We start from the raw sequence: 7,607 nt of genomic DNA, 5'->3' as shown, positions 1-7,607 counted from the left end.
GAAATGTTTCCAGAACTCTTCCCATGACCCAGGAATTTCGAGGTGTTGTATTGTCCACAATTAGCACTATATCTCCTGCGATAATGTTCCGCTTTACTCCAGGCCATTTCTGACGCTCCTGCAGTTGAGGCAAGTATTCTTTCACCCATCTTTTCCAGAATAAGTCCGACATGTATTGCACCTGCTTCCATCGCCGTCGAGCATATACATCAGCCTCCTGGCATTCTCCTGGTGGTAAAGATGGGACAGTTTTCAACAGCAGCAGGTGGTTCGGCGTTAATGCTTCCAGATCATTAGGATCTGTGGATGCTTTCGTAATTGGGCGGCTGTTGATGATGGATTCCACTTCACAGAGGACTGTGTGAAGACCTTCTTCATCCAGATTTTGAATATTCAAAGTGGAGTTCAGGACTTTTCGTACAGAACGAATTAACCTCTCCCAAGGTCCTCCATGATGTGAGCCAGCTGGGGGGTTGAAGCTCCATTTGATTCCCTTCTGAAGAAGTACATCATTAATCTGTGACTGATTCCACTGTTCAATGGCTGTTCTTAATTCACGCTCTGCTCCCACAAAGTTTGTTCCATTATCAGATCGCAACTCCAGTACTTGACCACGTCTTGCTATGAAGCGTCTGAGTGCATTTATGAAAGCGTCAGTGTCCAGTGAGGGTGCCACCTCGATGTGAACTGCACGTATAGCCAGGCAGGTAAAAATTACACCATACCGCTTTACTATACTCCTCCTGCTCTTCACTTCAAACGGTCCAAAATAGTCCACTCCGACCCGAGTAAACGGGTTTTAATTCCAGGTTGTGTTTTGTTCTCCACGGTAGCTACAGTGGTGGCAAAACTGGTTCCTCTAATTCCTGTATGAGATTGTGATTTGTTTGTTTATTCCTTTAGTTGTCACTGAGGGAGCATCGTGTATATTTGCCAAACACTGGGTCAGTTAAGATCCTCACTTGTCCCTCGATAAAATTGGTGATGTCACTGAATGTAGCTCTTTGATTGCGTCTCTCCTGCAGTTCACAAGCTACATTTCTCCACTTGTCTCTGAACTTATAAGGCAGCTTCCTTATAACGGTAAGCATATTGGCAGGAAGATCTAGCTCATGCAAATATTCCACCCCTTCCATGGCATTAGAACAGCCTCTGAGGAAAAGGCTGTAATCCTGGAGAGCTTTAATGTCTTCAGTCTTAATGGGAGGCCATGAAAGAGCCCTTTCCATGTATGCAGAGGCAACTTTCTGCTCATTTCCAAAATGCTCCTGTAATAATGTTTTAGCTCTGATGTAGCCCCGTTTTGGGTCAAAGTGCTGACAGCTTCTCACCAATTCCTTAGGGTGACCCCTAGTGTGCTGCTCCATGAAGTAGAGCCTATCACTGCAGTTCTCCGTATTTCTCTCCACACTATTCTCAAATGCTTTTATAAATGCATGGTACCTTAATGGATCACCATCGAAAATTGGGATTTCCCTCCTTGGTAATGATGAGAGGCATTGCTGTTGAATTAAGAGTGTAGTTATTTCATTTTGCTTTCTCATAATTCCCAGCATATTGTTTTGCTCATCCTCTCTTGACCCAAATCCTGCATTCGATGTGTGTCCATATTGAGTTTGTGTGTTCTCATTAGCAGTGTGACTCAGTGAATGTTGTTTAGGTTCAAAAGGTGACACAGGCTCATAATGAATGAACTGAGGTGCCATTTTCTCCTTGTGCCTTGTTCCTGGATCCAAGCCGTCATGTTTAGTTTCCCCTTGTTTCATTGACCTTTGTTCCTCCTGTTCCTCCAGTTCATGTTTGTCCTTTAATAGTTTCTGTCTTGCCATTAATGCTGCCAAGTCAGCCTCTGCTTTCAGACGTGCAGAAGAAGCAGTAGAAACAGCAGACCTTCTTTCAACGCCAGAGTTTTTGCTTCCCACATTTGACACACTGTCATTTGGTTTTATGTTATCTTGCATATCCTCTGTACGGAGTATTGATGCAGCTTGAGATTCATCTTCTGTTGGATATTGAAGAACTTCCTCATTTCTTTTAGCTGAATCAGACTGAAGCAAATTGAGGCTTTTATTTTGATGGGATTCCTCTGATTCACTCAGCCACCTTTTAATGTCCTCTTTAAATGTGTTGCTGTAATTCATGATGCTGGAAAACCATTCATTTTGTTTCTTTTGTTCATCCTCCAAGAGTAAAGGAATCACAGACTCATGAGACATAGTAGCACTTTCACACAGTTGATTTAATTCCTCAAAATGGGTTTGAACATTTGAAGTATTTTCCTTTGTTCTCATGAGAGTTTTAATTTCTGGTATGAGCACTTTCATTTTATTCACAGTGATTTTGCGTTCATATTGAAGCTTTTCAATTCGATTTGCCAAAGCTTTGGCTGTGAGTTTGCCTTGTCTTTTCCCACACTCCATTTCAACATCAGAATTGATTTCACTCATTTTCCTTTTTGGAGATAAACATCATCGGAATGCTTTGCGCAGATCAATCCAATCCTTAATCATCATCCGTCGTTCCCAGTGAACCAGCAGCAGTCAATATGCAAGCCGCAATCCTCCCATCAATATACAGCTTCAATGCGCACATCCACAGGTGAGCTTACCAGGCTGTAGTTCACTTCGACAGCGGCTCCGTAAATTGTTAAACAGCCAGCGTATACCTCCGTGCTGATCTCCGATGTCTGTTCAATTTCATTCTCCTGCTCTTTCCGTCCTCTCGATCTTCGCTCCGTAGCTCACTTAATGATGATTAATGCCGTTTTTTGTTGACAAAATGTAGCGACTTCCGTAAAAACCTAAACGAGTCGCTGAGGGACTGAGGATGGGCCTGATTGTCCGACGCGCTTATTCAAATGTTCAACTTAATTGATGGATCTCAGTGGATTATTTGAATAAGCGCGTCCGACAATCAGGCCCATCCTCAGTCCCTCAGCGACTCGTTTAGGTTTTTACGGAAGTCGCTACAGTGACCATTATGCTGATGTGGCCCTCTGCGCCGAGCACCTTACCCTAACATTAACCTTAACCATCACAACTAAGTGCCTAACCTAAACCTAATTCTAACTCTAAAACCTTGTGTTTTGCCAGGGGGTGGTCCACACAAGCATAGAAATAGAGCACACACAAACTGACGTTTGTAAACCACTCACTCTCCCACACCAAAGTCCAGTGATTTTAACATCACAGCACACAGGAGTTGTTGATCCACCAGCAGCTCCTGTGTCCCTGTGAGCTATAATCACTGATTTCTCTATGGACTTTGGTGTGGGAGAGTGAGTGGTTTTACAAACTTCAGTGTCATCACACTAACATTTAAGTGAAATGGGGACACTTTTGAAGTTGGCGGGACATAAAAATTCCAGATATGGAATGCTCAGCACTGAAACTAACTAATATAATTATATATAATAATTTTTGTATAACAGAAAAATTATATAATTATGTAATAATAATTTACATTATTGCTAAATTATTTTTTGGATGTATTGATCAAATGATCGATAAGTTTTTCCAAACCTCAAACTAAACAAAGAAGAAAACTGACTGATTTAACTGTTGTCATTCACCAGTCAATCAATAATCAATACTCACACGTGTGTGCAGAGGTGTTCAGTCATGTGTGTGTTGTGGTTCAGGTCCAGGTCTGGCCTTCATCGCGTATCCAAAGGCCGTCTCTCTGTTGCCTGTGTCACCGCTGTGGGCGGCGCTCTTCTTCATCATGCTGCTGCTGCTCGGCCTCGACAGTCAGGTGATCAACTCCCACAATCCTTCACTTCCACCGCACTGTCATCATGACATCACAGCAGGTCATTGTGATGCAGCGAGGCGTTCACCGACGCTCAGAGATTCAAGCGTTCATCTGTGACAACGTCCAGCATTAATGACATCATCATCATCATCATCATTTATTTAAATGACTCTGTCTCTGTGTCTCAGTTTGTGGGAGTTGAAGGATTCGTCACAGGGATTCTGGATCTGTTTCCAGGACGATTTCAGCATCGATATAAGAGAGAAATCGCCGTGGCGATCTGCTGCTCACTCTGCTTCATCATCGACATCTCCATGGTGACGCAGGTGACAACAACGACACACACTGATGATGTCACATGATTTAATTTCACTTATAATTCACCAATATTTTTAGGATGAATCGATGACTTGTTTTGTTCATTGAATGCATTAAAGCGGACCTAGACCGGAAGTTCCAATTAACGCTGTTTAGTGTGTATCTGCGCCATTACCTTGTTTTCGAAGCCCTGAAGGTTCTAAACTAACAGTTCAGCCACTGCTGAGAACGATGTGTTTTATTGTAATCTCGGGCTCAACGAGATCTCTGAAAAAACCCGGTCCGGTTACGTAAACACCGGTTCTCCTGAACAGCCGATCGTCCTGCTCCGGGCACTAGTCCGGGCACATCCGGTTGCGTACATTAAACCGCAGAAGAAGAATAACGTCCGTTGTGGAGGTGTTTCACGAGCGACAGTGTCTTCTGACTCTGGATCAGACTCCGGGTCAAAGTCATAAAAAGGACTGCGGCGGGGAGTCGTGAAGAGGCTATTTTTAAACACTGTTAAAACAATGTTTTGATAATGAGGAGCAGTGCATGCACCGTTCCTGAGGGGGGAGCTGTGCTTCTGAGAGCGGGTGTGCTGAATAGTACTGGCCAATCACAAGACTCTTGTCTTCTGGGGGTGAAAGTTCACTCTGAAATATCGCGGCTCAAGAACAGCGTCAGAAAAGAGGATTTCTATCGGCTCGTTTACAGCAACTAGGAGGTTTTTGAGCATAAAAACAAGTTAATATATGTAAGTAGACCTCCATAACTAACATGTATGTGCAACAGGACCACTCTATGTGAGCTTTAAAGGTTTTGTGTGTGTGTGTGTGTGTGTGTGTGTGTGTGTGTGTGTGTGTGTGTGTGTGTGTGTGTGTAGGGAGGAATGTACGTCTTCCAGTTGTTTGATTATTTCTCGGTCACTGGAATAACTCTGCTGTGGCAGGCCTTCTGGGAGTGTGTCGTTGTGGCCTGGATCTACGGTATGTGACGCACACACACACACACACACAGACGTCACTGTTTGACCTGATGATGTCACTTCCTGTGGACTGACCGTGTGCAGGTGCTGACCGCTTCATGGACGACATCGCTCGTATGATCGGGTATCGTCCTTTCTGGGTCAAGTGGTGCTGGTTGTTTGTGACTCCATGTGTGTGTATGGTGAGAGGAAACACACACACAATTCACTCATCGCTATGGTTATGAGTTCCTAATTTTTAAATATGATGAAAATGTTTACGTCCCACATTCAAACGACCTGACCTTTGACCCACTGTGTTGTGTGTGTGTGATTGGCTCCGCCCCCTCTGCAGGGCATCTTCCTGTTTCACCTGATCACCTACGAACGTCTGACGTACAACAACGTGTACGTGTATCCGTGGTGGGGCGAGGTGATTGGCTGGTTCCTGGCGCTGTCGTCCATGCTCTGTATTCCTCTCACTTTCATCTACAAACTCTTCAGAGCCAAAGGCTCCTTCACTGAGGTTAGCTCCACCCACTCTGACATCACACACACCATTAACCAATCAGACGCCTGAACGTTGACTGTGTGTTGCAGCGCTGGTCTTTCCTGACCACACCAGTGTGGGGCGCTCATCACCAGGAGTACAAGGACACGCCCCTGGCGCCGGGCGGCGACAACAAGGGGGTCAGAGACAGCCTTTTAGATCATCGACCAATCGCAGAGCTCACACACACAGTTTAGGCCGACGCCCACAATCTGTTCTTCTGTCATGTGATCAGAGAGAAAGATGATGTCGCGTCAAATTAGTCTGATGATCAATGTAATCTAATCTGTAATCATTCGTTCACGTATCAATTAATCTGAAACAGCAGAGGCGGAGTCACATGGTCACGACACACCCACTGCATTTCCCAGCAGGCAGTGGGATTTTCACCTTCAACTCATGAACGTCATTGAAATATTTAACATTGTTTATTCGATTCTAAAAATATAAGTTGAGTTTGTTCGTAAATGTAATGATCATTTTGTGTTTTTGTGATGTTAATGACGCTCAGCTAACGAGACGCTAACGAGTCCCATTCTGATGATGTCATTATTTGTTTCATTGACTCCGCAAGATTGGCTTATCTAACCAGGCTGTAAACTGGTTTTCTAATTATTTATCAGATAGAACTCAGTGTGTCCAGGCCGCCGGGTCTTTGTCCTCGTTCCTTCCTGTTGTAAAGGGCGTGCCTCAAGGTTCCATATTAGGACCACTGTTGTTCACAATTTATGTGAATAATCTTTGTGATAAATTGTCGCTGTGTCCCATTTTTATGCTGACGATACAGTAATTTATTGCACATCATCTTCAGCTTTAAAATCACTTGAGTTGTTGCAGTCAGCCTTTGACACAGCTCAAGTTAGTGCTCAATGCAGTGAAATCAAAGACCATGTTATTTTCAAATGGCAAGCAGCTTCCGTCTCACCTTCCTAAGTTGTTGACTGCTCACGGGGTCGAAATTGAAATGGTCACATCTTATAAATACTTAGGCATTCTAATTGATGAGCATCTGTCTTTTAAACTGCACATCGATAAACTTGTTTCAAAGTTGAAATTGAAATTGGGTTTCTTTTTTAGAAATAAATCATGTTTTTCACTTCAAGTTAGAAAACATTTGATCACCACAACATTCTCACCCTTGTTGGACTATGGAGACTTGCTTTTTATGAATGCTCCTGATCAGTTTTTAAAGAAATTGGATTCTGTATACCACTGTGCTCTGCGTTTTATGACTGGCTGCAGCTATCGTGTACATCATTGTTCCTTATATGCCGTTGCACATTGTCCATCTTTGTTTGTCCGCAGACTCTCTCACTGGCTGACTTTTATTTATAAATCCATTCTTGGACTTCTGCCTACATATTTGTGTTTACATATGTGTAGAAACCACAGCCGATATGGCCTGCGTTCTCAGGACATTATACAAATGCAGGTTCCAAGAGTCAAAACTGAACTGGGCAAAAAATCTTTTAAATTTTCCACCCCATCTACCTGGAACGTTGTGCAGAAGGACTTGAAATTGACACATCTCATAGCTCTGGGGGAATTCAAGTCAATTATGAAAGCCAGATAAATTAGTTCACTAGGATCTTGTGATTGCACTGTGTTATTATGAAATCCCACTCTTGTTTTATCTGTAGTGTGTGATCGTATTCTACTTGTGTCTTGTTGTAACTATTTCTGTGTTTGTGCTGCTGTCTTGGCCAGGTCACTCTTGGAAAAGTGGTTATAAATCTCAATGAGTTTTTTTTACCTGGTTAAATAAAGGAAAATGAAAATGATTGACCTAACCTATAAGCATGCTAATGACTCCCATTCTGATGATGTCATTATTTGTTTCATTGACCTCTGACCCCTGCGAGGGTCACATGTTCTAATCCACGGTTATCAATCAATCAATCAATCAATCTTTATTTATATAGCCCACAGTTTACAAAACATAGTTTGTCTCACGGGACTTCACAGGGTTGGTAACATCCTCTGTCCTTAGACCTTCGACCAGGCTAAGGAAAAACTACCAGGGAAAAAAACCCTTGT

Source organism: Microchirus variegatus (assembly GCF_963457635.1).
Source record: "Microchirus variegatus genome assembly, chromosome: 9".
Lineage (NCBI taxonomy): Eukaryota > Metazoa > Chordata > Actinopteri > Pleuronectiformes > Soleidae > Microchirus > Microchirus variegatus.
This window is presented reverse-complemented; position numbering follows the sequence as displayed.